Source organism: Leiobunum rupestre, chromosome 4 (assembly GCF_980474605.1).
Source record: "Leiobunum rupestre chromosome 4, qqLeiRupe1.1.hap1, whole genome shotgun sequence".
In the NCBI taxonomy this organism is placed as follows: Eukaryota; Metazoa; Arthropoda; class Arachnida; order Opiliones; family Sclerosomatidae; genus Leiobunum; species Leiobunum rupestre.
Window position 1 is genome coordinate 71,915,496 of NC_143387.1, and position 14,552 is coordinate 71,930,047.

The 14,552-nt window shown below is 33.7% G+C and overlaps 1 protein-coding gene across 1 annotated transcript in view; it reads right to left on the reverse strand.

Annotated features, from left to right (window-relative positions):
* LOC149948961 (paired box protein Pax-6-like) overlaps window positions 1-14,552 on the reverse strand; it is a 64,000-nt gene that overhangs the window by 42,063 nt on the left and 7,385 nt on the right. The window lies entirely within an intron of this gene.

The following is a 14,552-nucleotide window of genomic DNA, read 5'->3' on the forward strand; positions in this document are numbered from 1 at the left end:
TTCATAGTGATTTCATTGTGATTTTAGTGATTTAACTGATTTCATAGTGATTTCATTGTGATTTTAGTGAGTTAACTGATTTCATAGTGATTTCATTGTGATTTTAGTTATTTAACTGATTTCATAGTGATTTCATTGTGATTTTAGTTATTTAACTGATTTCATAGTGATTTCATTGTGATTTTAGTTATTTAACTGATTTCATAGTGATTTCATTGTGATTTTAGTGATTTAACTGATTTCATAGTGATTTCATTGTGATTTTAGTGATTTAACTGATTTCATAGTGATTTCATTGTGATTTTAGTGATTTAACTGATTTCATAGTGATTTCATTGTGATTTTAGTGAGTTAACTGATTTCATAGTGATTTCATTGTGATTTTAGTGATTTAACTGATTTCATAGTGATTTCATTGTGATTTTAGTGAGTTAACTGATTTCATAGTGATTTCATTGTGATTTTAGTTATTTAACTGATTTCATAGTGATTTCATTGTGATTTTAGCTATTTAACTGATTTCATAGTGATTTCATTGTGATTTTAGTTATTTAACTGATTTCATAGTGATTTCATTGTGATTTTAGTGATTTAACTGATTTCATAGTGATTTCATTGTGATTTTAGTGATTTAACTGATTTCATAGTGATTTCATTGTGATTTTAGTTATTTAACTGATTTCATAGTGATTTCATTGTGATTTTAGTTATTTAACTGATTTCATAGTGATTTCATTGTGATTTTAGTTATTTAACTGATTTCATAGTGATTTCATTGTGATTTTAGTTATTTAACTGATTTCATAGTGATTTCATTGTGATTTTAGCTATTTAACTGATTTCATAGTGATTTCATTGTGATTTTAGTGATTTAACTGATTTCATAGTGATTTCATTGTGATTTTAGTGATTTAACTGATTTCATAGTGATTTCATTGTGATTTTAGTGATTTAACTGATTTCATAGTGATTTCATTGTGATTTTAGTGATTTAACTGATTTCATAGTGATTTCATTGTGATTTTAGTGAGTTAACTGATTTCATAGTGATTTCATTGTGATTTTAGTGATTTAACTGATTTCATAGTGATTTCATTGTGATTTTAGTGAGTTAACTGATTTCATAGTGATTTCATTGTGATTTTAGTGAGTTAACTGATTTCATAGTGATTTCATTGTGATTTTAGTGATTTAACTGATTTCATAGTGATTTCATTGTGATTTTAGTGATTTAACTGATTTCATAGTGATTTCATTGTGATTTTAGTGATTTCACTGATTTCATAGTGATTTCATTGTGATTTTAGTGATTTAACTGATTTCATAGTGATTTCATTGTGATTTTAGTTATTTCACTGATTTCATTGTGATTTTAGTTATTTCACTGATTTCATTGTGATTTTAGTTATTTCACTGATTTCATAGTGATTTTAGTGATTTAACTGATTTCATAGTGATTTTAGTGATTTCATAGTGATTTAACTTATTTCATAGTGATTTTAGTGATTTCATAGTGATTTAACTTATTTCATAGTGATTTTAGTGATTTCATAGTGATTTAACTGATTTCATAGTAATTTAACTGATTTCATGGTGGTTTCACTAATTTTAAGGGACAAACTATATTTATTGTTTGGCTTGTCTGCTTTCCAAAATAAGGATTGGCCGTTTTTTGGGCTTTTTTTTTCAATTTTATGTTGACGGGTTTTCGGTTGATAATCTGGCACTCCTGTTAGGGATAATAACTATGTTCGTAAGATCATCGCTTCATTGGACATCATTGTCCTGTTTCCTTCTTGCCATGAGACGGGGGGGGGGAGAAATACGTCATCGGCGTGCGCTTCAATCGCGTCAGGAGACGTCAGTTGTAGGGAACCAATGAGATACCGGGCTGATTTGATTGAAATTTAGGGGGAAGGAGCTTACTGCTCGAGCGTGAGAGAGATTGAGATCAACGCTTCAAAATCTGCTCAACAGAATCATTTTCCCGAAGAGTAAATAAATCCAGTCTTTCTAGTCCCTTCTTCAAGTAGTTTATGAACTTCTGGTGTTGGCCGCTACGCGGCTCTATGTACACTGAAAATCTTCATTGGCTCATTTGTAAAATTGGCTTACCTAACCTAACTAACGCTAAATTTATCCAAAAGATAATTTTTTTTTGCAATACATCAATGGATAAAGCATCTTTGCCGTATAGTTTTTGGTGTAATTCTGTAAAGTATACTCATTGAAAAACTTGAGTAAAACATTTCTGCGTATACAACACTCTTTTTCGAAATTTCATAATAAGCCGCTTCAACGTTGGTCTATGTTCAAAGTGTAGCATCAGCTAACCCGTGACGAAAATTACTAGTAATTTTTACAAAATAAATACCTGAACTACAAAATATGTCAATTTACATAAATAAAGAATTTAATATTAAATTTAGCATTTAATTTTCAGGATGAATATTTTTCTTGTATTAGGTAATAAGATGAAGTATTTAAAATACTGGTTTGAGAGCAAATGTCAAGCAAGTTGAGATACTAGACTTTTAAAAGAAATCCGAAAACAAAATAATCGGCTATTTTTACATGACACTACCCCAATACTTCATTTTATAATTATTTTTAATCTTATTTTAGTGCACATTTAATTTTAAGTTTGCTGTGGGCGTAATTGCGGATTTAAAACAAACCTGGTTTTTTCAAATAGATGTTTTTAGACTTGCTTGATTTTTGCTCCTAGTTTTAAAATGGACTGATACCCTCTTTCGAATGGCAGATTTTAAATTATTAAAACAGTTTCGACACGTGCTAATAACGCGAAAGGACACCCGCATTTCTTCTGTCAACCCAAGATAAGAAAGATTGAAAAAAAAAGTTCACCAAAAGCCGAAATATAGTCCGGCGTTTAAGTCGCTTTCTACACAAATCGAACATTTGGTGAGAAAGCACAATAATATATTTTTTTAATTTAATACTAAGTTAATTCTTTATTTAATAATAATTTCATTCTTAATTTAATAATAATTTCATTCTTTATTTAATAATAATTTCATTTTTAATTTAATAATAATTTATTTTATAATTTAATACTAATTTATTTTATAATTTAATACTAAGTTATTTTATAATTTAATACTAATTTATTTTATAATTTAATACTAATTTATTTTATAATTTAATACTAATTTATTTTATAATTTAATACTAATTTATTTTATAATTTAATACTAATTTATTTTATAATTTAATACTAATTTATTTTATAATTTAATACTAATTTATTTTGTAATTTAATACTAATGTATTTTATAATTTAATACTAAGTTATTTTATAATTTAATACTAATTTATTTTATAATTTAATACTAATTTATTTTATAATTTAATACTAATTTATTTTATAATTTAATACTAATTTATTTTATAATTTAATACTAATTTATTTTATAATTTAATACTAATTTATTTTATAATTTAATACTAATTTATTTTATAATTTAATACTAATTTATTTTATAATTTAATACTAATTTATTTTATAATTTAATACTAATTTATTTTATAATTTAATACTAATTTATTTTATAATTTAATACTAATTTATTTTATAATTTAATACTAATTTATTTTATAATTTAATACTAATTTATTTTATAATTTAATACTAATTTATTTTATAATTTAATACTAATTTAATTCTTCATTTAATAATAATTTCATTCTTTATTTAATAATAATTTCATTCTTCATTTAATAATAATTTCATTCTTCATTTAATAATAATTTTATTTTCGATTTAATACTAATTTAATTATTTATTTAATAATAATGTCATGCTTTATTTAATAATAATTTCATTCTTCGTTTAATAATAATTTTGTTTTTGATTTAATACTAATTTAATTCTAAGTATGAAAATTAAAACAACTTGGTTAAATTTGCACATCTATTTTTGATTTTATAAAAATAAATGTGCAAATTTAACAAAGTTGTTTTAATTTTCATACTTATAACTCGCCTATTGGACTTTGGAAAACTCTACACCCTAAGTCTTAATTTCATTCTCTAATTACGTTTTGAAGTTTAACCACCAGCCCTACTAGATAGAGTTCTCTATATTACTAGAACAGACAGCGCTCTACACGATCTAGGATTTAAATTGCGCGCATCGAAGGACCGCTCTAGTTTTTACAGCGGAGTCCGCCAAAACCAAATTCATCCCTTTATCAAAGTATAACTCCAGCGCCATCTATGTCGCGCCGTACTAAAAAGAGAACCACGAGCGAATAGCTGCCGTAGTAGAATTTCTATATATTCTCTTCGGTATAAAGATAGCTGGAGGAAATTACTCCGCATATTCCCGCGAGGTGTCGCTCATCGCAAAACGCCTCTTACTCCGAAGAGAGTATAGTATATAGTATATATCCCATAATAAACAGGGGATAAAATACTCGGGATCGTCATGGGATCCGTTTCATCTGTGTACGCGTGTTGGAGCGCCCGAGGACATGGCCGAGACTTAACAGGCGGGCCTCGGCTCGCTCGTACATAGATTCCAATTCAAATAGAGAAAATGCGTTTCACCCCATCTTTTCCTCGCCTAGTTGGGATCTGTCGAATTTCTTGAGTAAACACTTTTGTTTGGGCATGCCCGAGCCCGTTAACGGCGAGAGGGGAGGGGGTGGGAAAGGGGGGAAGGCAACGACGCGAGTCAATGACCAGGAATGATTGGCTGCGGAACAGAATGGCGTCACGGGAGGACGGGTGTGTTTTTCTGAAAAATCGACTTTTAAACGATTTTATATTAACCGTTTGGGAATCCTTTCCCGTCCGTCCGTCACTCTGCCTTTCTTTTCAATTTCGGCGCGACGATCTAACTGCCTTCATTCGACGCGGCCCGCGAGCCAGCCGGCTTTGGTAAATAGTGACCAGGTCCTTTTTACTCTTTTTCCAAATTCAATTGACGTGTGCCGCTTCAAATTGACTTCTTCTAGTCGTTCTTTATAAGTCGCTATACACTACTCAAAAGATTTATAAAAGTGTATTTTGTTAATGGATAAGAAAGATTTTAAATTTCTTTACACCTTTAGATTGTCGATATTCAAAGCTAACATGTTAGTAAGGAAATAATTAATCCATTAATCCCCCCGTCCGAACACGGCTGCCAGATCTTCGACAATAGTTTCGACAGTACGAAGATTAACCTGTTGTACGCGTTGTAACCTGGCCACCAAAAGTCGCTCGATGACTTAGGCCTAAGGTGGTGCCCTGGGTATTAGCCTAGCTGATTATTATTTTTATTATTTGTTATTACGTCCTGGTAACACTAACTCTATATTGCAATTGTGACTAATTTTTGATTTTAAAAATGAGAAAACTTCGGCTTACGTTCAGCCATTAGGTCGATTTTTCGTATATAGTTAAGGTAGGCAATATGACGATAGGGTATTCCAAAATATAGCGATATTTTAAATTGCTTATTTACAGTAGTTATAAGGTATCGTTATTACACTGTACACAATGGTTCGCTTAAAAATGTCATCGGGAAATTAGTAAGGATCTCACTAAAATAATAAACATAATAATTAAAAGAATTAGCGAGGCTAATACCCTTGGCACCACCATTGGGTCTAATCAGCTAGCGACTTTGAACGCGTTTATTTTTAGGTGATCGGGTTACGCTGCGCGGGATGCTGGTTTGCAAGCCCTTCGTGTCACGCGAGCCAACAGCTCCCTACGCCAGTGGTTCCCATTTTTTTTGCTACGGAACCCTAAATCATCCAGCTAATTCTGGTGGAACCCCAACTCAATTTTTTTACTTATCTTAAAAGACTCTTGACACAAACAAAGATGGCCGCGCTGCGAATTCTCGGAACCCCTGTGACCCTTCCAAAAAACACCTTTTGGGAACCGCTGCCCTACACAAAGTGGCGTAAATACGTACCCAGTAATGGGGCCCATACTCTTTTACTTAGTCGACTGTCGAAATGACGCCGTATACATGTATATTTTCATAGAGAGTATTACCGTGATGTTATTATCACGATATTGGAAGCCAGTGACGTAAATAGCCTAACCAAAGAATATAAAGCCCCAGGAATGGAAGGTGTAACTCCGTCTAGTGGAGCTTTTGCGCCTCTCGTTTTTAAAGATAGATCGGGTTGCGTTAACCGTTTCCGGTTACTCTGATCTGCTCTGCCGGAAGTTTCTAACGCAACCAAAACACGCGGCCAATAATATCAAACCTTCCATTCCTGGGGCTTTATTGGAACGCGCAAAAATTGTCACAGGGGCCCATTTTCTTATCTTGCATTGGGGCCGAATTTTCCTAGCTACGCCACGGCCTACACCATTACATTTAACCCGAACATATCTTTATTAAATGATCAAGCAAAAGGTTGTCGGATAAACTTGTCCATCAACCTGGTGCTTGGTTCAAAAACTCTGTTTTATTAGGTCATGATTAGTGTTAGTTCAACTCAATTATCACGAGCAAATCCTTCGTCCATAGTGAATTTTAGCAGCTCTACACAGCTCCAGTGTCCGTAGCTTAATCCGGCCGTAATATTTGTAATTCTCTCGAATCCACGGTCCAGCGCGCGCGAGGGGTCGACGAGGGGTCGATTGTATCTTTTGACCCATTGACGTCGTCCAGTCACCCTTTTCTATTTATTCGGGGTGAACGGGGGTGACCCGTGGTAGCGATGGGGTGCTGACCGTCATAAACAGCGGCGTCCGTTGAAAGGGGTCGATTATTCGATAGTCACACGGGAACGGTGCCTCGCTTGACCGCTCGGACATTACACGTGTTATAGCCGCCGGGGACATTTTCCCCTTTTGGAACGGCAATTCCGCGCCCTTCCTGTTAGACCGTCTATTACTGGCTGCTAAGCCTACTTGTAACTAAGCTTATAACCAAAGAAGGCTTATTTCCGACTATAGTCAACTTTGGTTACTTTACGCGGGAAATGTACGCTATAAAGTATAAATAACAACATAAGTATATAAAATATATCTATACGAAAGAAGTAGCCATATGGCCCGTAGGTGTACGAGTTAAATATGTACCTAAGCGGGGTTAGACACAGGTTTCAATAGAGACGGGTTCACACTAGACACGTTGGAAACGTTTTGAAACGCTTTCGAAAGATCAAATTGAACATTTTCTGTGTCAACTGTACAGAAAATGTTCAATTTGATCTTTCGAAAGCGTTTCAAAACGTTTCCAACGTGCCTAGTGTGAACGCGGCATATGAGATCAATTCTATATCACATCACGGTTCAAAATAAATCGTCTACATATTATTATTTCACTATATTCTACTCAATAAAAATAGTCTCACGCATTTTATTTTGAGTGAATTGCCATTACGGTACGAGAAATATTAATCTTATGTCAATTGAAATTATGTTTCACATATCCACAGTCTGTTAAATTTCACTAAAGTGTTCGTTCCTTATCTGCAGCCTGTTAATTTTTGGTGGTTTTAATTAATTTGTTTTTGAAGTTACATATTATTCTCGTCATAAGCACTTCTCTTTTTGGGTACGACGTCGATTCTACGTCACGCATAGCTATTAATAATTATTTCGACTAACTGTCACACTTTATGGAAATAATTATAGACTTACGTTATTATTAGTTACGTATTAATACTTTTTACCTAGCAGTGAAAAAATAATCTTTTTTTAACTTTCTTTCGGAATAGTCCTTTAAATAAAAGATAATTCTTAGCCGATTATAGAGTTTGTGCTGCTGCGACTGGACCTTTAATTGGTTTGTCTATGGTTTGTCTTTATACTGCCAACGCTGAGAATTTTCTATCATAGATCTGACAGCATTTTTCAACAGGGGGCAAGACAGTCAGAGAGGGGTTTATTTAAGCGCCTATTGGTAAAATTTGTAAATTATAAATATTATCATAAAAATCACAAGTATGAAAATGATAAAAAAATATCACGGAAATGATTACCAGAATTATTTTACAATAATGGTGTATTTATCAACACAGAGGCTAAATACAGAGAGTGTCAGTGTGGAAAAAAGGTTCGGAACAATACTTATTCTTATTATGTTACTTATGATATTATTTTTTTAATCAGCTAGGCTAATACCCAAGGCACCACCTTAGGACTAAGTCATCAAGCGACTTATTATTCTGGACCGAACCATTTCAACGTCTCATGGTTGATGGTCGATGGTCTCATACTTTTGGGCGCGAGTCACTGATTTGACCTACAGACTCATCGTGTATAATTTCAATGAATGATTCACACAATTGCATTTTCAGAGAATGCCGCTATCAAACACATACAGTAGCGTAGCCGCTAACATCTCCCTTCCCCTGATATCATCAGATTTAAATTCACAAAAGCAAATCCGGTCGAAAAATAAATATATCTATTGAAATAAGGTCTCATTGTGCGCCTCGTCCAAATCGGCCGGGCGTTCGGAAATATGAAAGATTATGATATTGAATAGAATGACCCCCAGCAGGACCCCCCTTTGGACCCCCTTTGGACCCGGGGTCTGGCCCTTTTCAAACCTCCCCCGGCCGTATATAGTTATCATCGATATCATCGCGAGCGTTTGGTCGTTTTGGTCGGTCGGTGAAGCCCCTGTTTCTGTAATCTATCCCTGGGTTATATTGGTTGGGGGTGCATCTACGCGGCGAGGGGTCAATTTGAGGTTAGCCTCGCAATTACCTTTAATGACTGGACGATTAGGACAATATTGATCTACAATATCCTTTTATTTATGATACCATTACTCTATCTAAAGCTTAAAGCCCAATTTAAGTCGTTTTGGATATTCATTTTGACCAAAATTAAATTGAGGGAAGCTATAGCTTTAAACGATAATGTGAACGCAGCTATTAAAATTTTAATATTTAAATATTCCTCTATTATAAATAATAATTAATATATTAAATAATATATCTATTGTTGTTATTTCTTTAATTTTCTATTCTTTAAGGGGGAAGAATACGGTGGCCATTGTCTACTTTCGCGCTATTTCAAGCTGAACTCTTTTAATTTTGTATTTTAACTTATAAAATGAATATTTAAGTGTAGAACAGCCTCTTGTTTAGTGCCTAAACTAATTTTGACAAATTTAAATTTAAAAGTAATTAAGTTATTACGTTTTAATTCGAACCCCCGGAGCTAAACAAGTTGGGCAAGCGCCCAAACTACCCTTTAGTTAGAACCTTATATCTCGTTAACTATTAATATTAGAATTATCAAAATTATTTTAAGCACTAGAGGAAGGTTCAGCCTAATAAGAAAAATATAATTCAATTATGTAATTGTTAAAACAGAAACGTTCAGCTTCAACGAAAAAGAAGCTTTTACTGTATTCTTTCCCCTTAAGGCCTACTACATATTTATTCGGTTTATTCTGTTTCTCACCGGTAGTCGGCAGAGTAAACCGAATAACTATGTAGTCGGTCTTTAAGTGTATTAAAATTTTACAATAAGAGTCATTTCTTAAAGTTTTGTTTCTTTCTACGTCACTATTATAGCTATCAGTAACTATTTCAAATCACTAACACTTTTGAAACGTAATAAAGTTTATGCAAAGAAATGTAGTTGAACATTCCTCCGGGTAAATGCAGACAAACACAAGTTTGGAAGAAAAGCCCGTTTTTAATGATAGAGTCATAGCTCCAAATTTTGAAATAAGTGGCGGAGGAAGACGTTTTTGGTTATGGGCTAAGTATAAGTAAGGGTTCCCTATTTCTATATTAGGGCCCATTAAAAGGATTTTGGGGCCCCCAATGTGTATTTTTGGGCCCATTAAAAGTGTTTTGGGGCTCATTAAAAGTGTTTTGGGGCCCATTATAAGGGTTTTTGGGGCCAATTAAAAGGATTTTGGGGACGCAATGTGTACTTTTGGGCCTATTAAAAGTGTTTTGGGGCTCATTATAAGGATTTGTGGCTACCATTAAAAGTGTTTTGGGGCCCATTATAAGGATTTTTGGGGCCAATTAAAAGTGTTTTGGGGCCGATTAAAAGGATTTTTGGCCCAAAAATCCTTTTAATCGGCCCCAAAACACTTTTTAATCGGCCCCAAAACACTTTTTAATTGGCCCCAAAACACTTTTAATTGGCCCCAAAAATCCTTATAATGGGCCCCAAAACACTTATAATGGGCCCCAAAACACTTTTAATGGGGCCAATTTAAAATTTTAATTACGTCCATAGCGTAACTCCATGACGCCACCACTGATTGAAATCTAATAATTTTCGTACACATTCTTTTGATTGAATAAAACCAAATGGTAATATTAATATTAAATACCTTTATGTAAATTAACATATTTTTATTTTATTTTTCAAACCTCAAAACTAAATGCTAATATTAATAATGAGGTTAAGCTGAGTGTAGGCATAGCTTTTTCCCGTACAATCTATCACTCCTACAAGTTCCCCGTTCACGTTTTCGAGGGGTTGCTTAACTCGTCTAATAATATTGAAAACCTCTATTTAAGTAAGTTGATATATTTTCTAGTGGTGTGCGAGTACTCGAAAATTGCGAGTACTCGTTATCGAGTCCGAGTCCGAGTACTCGGACTCGGACTCGGAATACGTAATTTGATTACTCGCACGGGTACTCGATTCCCACGAAAAGGGTACATAATTACTCGAAGCGGACTCGAGTAAATAGATAATTTGAAAATTACCCGGCGAGTCTAATATTACTCGGCGAGTCCATTATTACTCGGCGAGTCCATTATTATTGGGCAAGATTATTTAAACAGCGGCAAATAAATTTCAGACGAATTGGCCACGATAACTTAGGACTCGAATTGAACTCGATAAAAATTAGGACTCGAATTGGACTCGTTAAAAACATTCCGGACTCGTATTGGACTCGAAAGCTTTAAACCTAATTCTTTAGGACTCGAGGACTCGATCAAGTCCTTAATATTTGGACTCGAGGACTCGCGAGTCCAAGTTTCTAAGACTCGAGACTCGACTCGAATTTCAAAAAACAGGACTCGCACACCCTTAATATTTTCTTAAATGACGCGAAAAGGTTGAAAATTCCATAAGGAAAAGTGGGCCAAAAAGCTAAACCCTAAAAAATTTAAAGTAATGATAAAACTTACGAAATACTGGAACCAATTCGAGAATAAAATTAAAACGCTTTTAAAAATTAGCCTTTTTTGACACCTTTTTATTATGGACTTTTCGGTTTGAGTCTATTTGATCGATTCTCAAATGATCGAACGGGTCCCATTTGATCGAATTTCCATTTGATCGAATTTCCATTTGATCGAATTGCATTTGATCGAATGGCATTTGATCGAACGAAATTTGATCGAAAGCTACTGTAGGGTAAAACTACTAGTTTTTGGGAGTAAATCGAAAAGGCAACGGTGCATACGCGCCTACGGCGCGCCTACATCAACCTAACCTAACCTAACCTGACCCTATTTATATATATCAAAAACAACGGGCCGTTATCGTCGATGTCATAAAAAATTCCATCATAAAAATATCTTCATCTTTGTGGCTTAATACAGTTAAAGCAATGAATTATTCCATCATTATTCCTTCTGCACTTCATATTGACATTCGGTAAAATAAAAACATACCAACTGGTACTATAAATACTTTTGAATTCGATCAAATAGTATTCGATCATTTGAAGGTTCGATCTTATGAAAGAAATGACATATGGGATTCGATCAAATGGAATTTAGATCAATTGCAACGTATAATGATCGACTGTCGATCACATATTTTTCGATCAAATGGACCAACACCGACTTTTCTACCTTTTCGCGTAATTTAACTGCATTGTAGTCCATAGGCGGTTTTTATTATAGATGCATGGTTTCTTTTCGAATGTTCTCGGACTAAAAGTGTACTCTTTTTACTCTAAAACGTTTTATTCGCCTGTTCTCCGACTAAAAGTGTACTCTTTTTACTCTAAAACGTTTTATTCGCCTGTTCTCCGACTAAAAGTGTACTCTTTTTACCCTAAAACGTTTTATTCGCCTGTTCTCGGACTAAAAGTGTACTTTTTTTACCGTAAAACGTTTTACTCGCCTGTTCTCGGACTAACAGTGTACTCTTTTTACCCTAAAATGTTTCACTCGCCTGTTCCGGGGATGATAATTACTCCGGCCCATAAACTATTCGCTTGTTCCGGAGTATAATGGCTACTCTTTTTACTCCTTCTGAAAAGGAAGTGTAAAAAGGAGTAAATTGGATTTGGTCGTCTGCTAGCCAGAATTTATCTGCTAAAAAGGCCACAGGCAGCCATTTTGGAAAAACGTTTTTACTCCGACTCAAACTATTCGCCACCACAGAATTGGAGTAAACTTACGTCAAAGCCTTACTCTTCTTACCCTACTCATAGCCGTACTCTTCTTACAATACTCATAGCCGTACTCTTCTTACTCTTACCCTACTCATAGCCGTACTCTTCTTACCCTACTCATAGCCTTACTCTTCTTACCCTACTCATAGCCTTACACTTCTTACCCTACTCCGAAATCCCGGAACAAGCGAAAACTTATGATATATTTTGTAGTTAGTTCAGGTATGTTTGTAAGAATTATGAGTAATTTGTAGAGAAACGTATCACCGTCAAAGTCGGGGGAAATATTGGTACAAATACCAAATTAATATTCTACTATACAGATATTTTTTAGCACTTATTTTTCTTGTCAATTTAACGTATATCCACAAACGGCACGACATAGATAGACGATCTATTCACGGGGGACAGATCCTCTTAGAAATCGTTCGTGGCATTTCCGAAAGACACAGCACTGCGGCGGAGGATTTCAATGGCCGCGATGAAATTGACCGAATCTTGTTTGACTTTCATTTGAAGCTTGTTGATTTTGCTTTTCCCATTCCGTCAATATTATCAGCCTATCTACCATAAATTGTGAATGTTCCCTTCTCATTTATATATAAACTGTGTGTACAAAGTTTGCTACAGAAATTTTAAAATGACTACTGTTTTTTTATCCCCTAAATTTTTATTTTTTACAGCTAAATCGAGGAAGGTATTAATTTCCACTTTTGGGAAAATGAAATCTCATTGGTTCCTTAAAACTGACGTCATTCGACGGTGACGTTTTAATTCCACCTCCATTGGAGGTAGAGGGGTAATGTTAATATAGATGGCGTTAATAGTTTGAAATATTTTAAACTGAAAGATTTTACGTGGCTTGGAATATTTTATTTCCCACCAATTACAGGGTGACCACAGAATATTTTAAAATCCTTCAAAGGGATTATAGGAAATTTTATCAGTGAATTATAGGAAAATATATGAAGAAAATCAGGGGGAAAAAAGTAATATGTAGATAGAAAATTAGGAGAAAAAAGAAAATTTGTTTGAAGGGGGTATAAACTTCAAAATAAAGTGTATAACCGATAGAAATAGTCGAAACTATCGGCGAACAGTGTTGGAAATGAGCATCTTTAAAAACTAGGACGTGTTAAAGACTTCTTAGGGTAAAATATCAACTATTTTAATTTCTTCAGACTTTTGAGTTAAAATATAGGGCATTATAGGAAATTTAATGAAATTATAGGAGGTAAAAGGAAAGACGTAAACATTGGAAATATAGGAGCTGTGGCCACCCGGCATTTAAAATATTAAAGCCGAATTTCCCTGCAAACGTAACATCAAGCCCATAATTCCTTTCGAAATAGTTCTCTTTAATACCGAGGGATGGCGTTGCCCATATTGAACTCGTTTATTAGATAGACACTTAGTAAGAACACATCTACGTCACAAAGAACAAATAAGCTTAAATTTTTATCCCGCGTAAATTTAAAATTAGCAGTATTGACTTAACGCCAAATTATAGAAACAGTAGAACCTATTAATTAACCTTTTAAGTGTACAAAGTGGTGGCCAACACGAAAAGTTCATAAGCTACTGGATTTTCGTCTGTTTAGCAGATGATTTTCTATTATAATACGCAAAGTTTCTTTAGCAGACGAATATCCATTAGTTTATGAAGTTTTCGCGTTAAGGGGGAAGAATACAGTAAAAGCCTCTTTTTCGTTCAAGCTGAACGTTTCTGTTTTAACAATTACATAATTGAATTATATTTTTCTTATTAGGCTGAACCATGGCTTCCTCTAGTGCTTAAAATAATTTTTATAATCCTAATATTAATAGTTAATTAATAGATATAAGGTCCTAACTAAAGGGTAGTTTGGGCGCTTGCCCAACTTGTTTAGCTCCGGGGATCCGAATTAAAACGTAATAACTTAATTACTTTTAAATTTAAATTTGTCAAAATTATTTTAGGCACTAAACAAGAGGCTGTTCTACACTTAAATATTAATTTTATAAGTTAAAATACAAAATTAAAAGAGTTCAGCTTGAAATAGCGCGAAAGTAGACAATGACCACTGTAGTCTTCCCCTTTAATGTAAACTGGAAAGGCTAATTGACTAGTAAAAATTAAAATTAACAAAACAGCAAGAACGCATTTAATTCTACTTAGAAAGAATGACTATAATAATAATAATCAGCTAGGCCAGGAATCCATATCTCTACTAGGAATGCTTATCCTGCC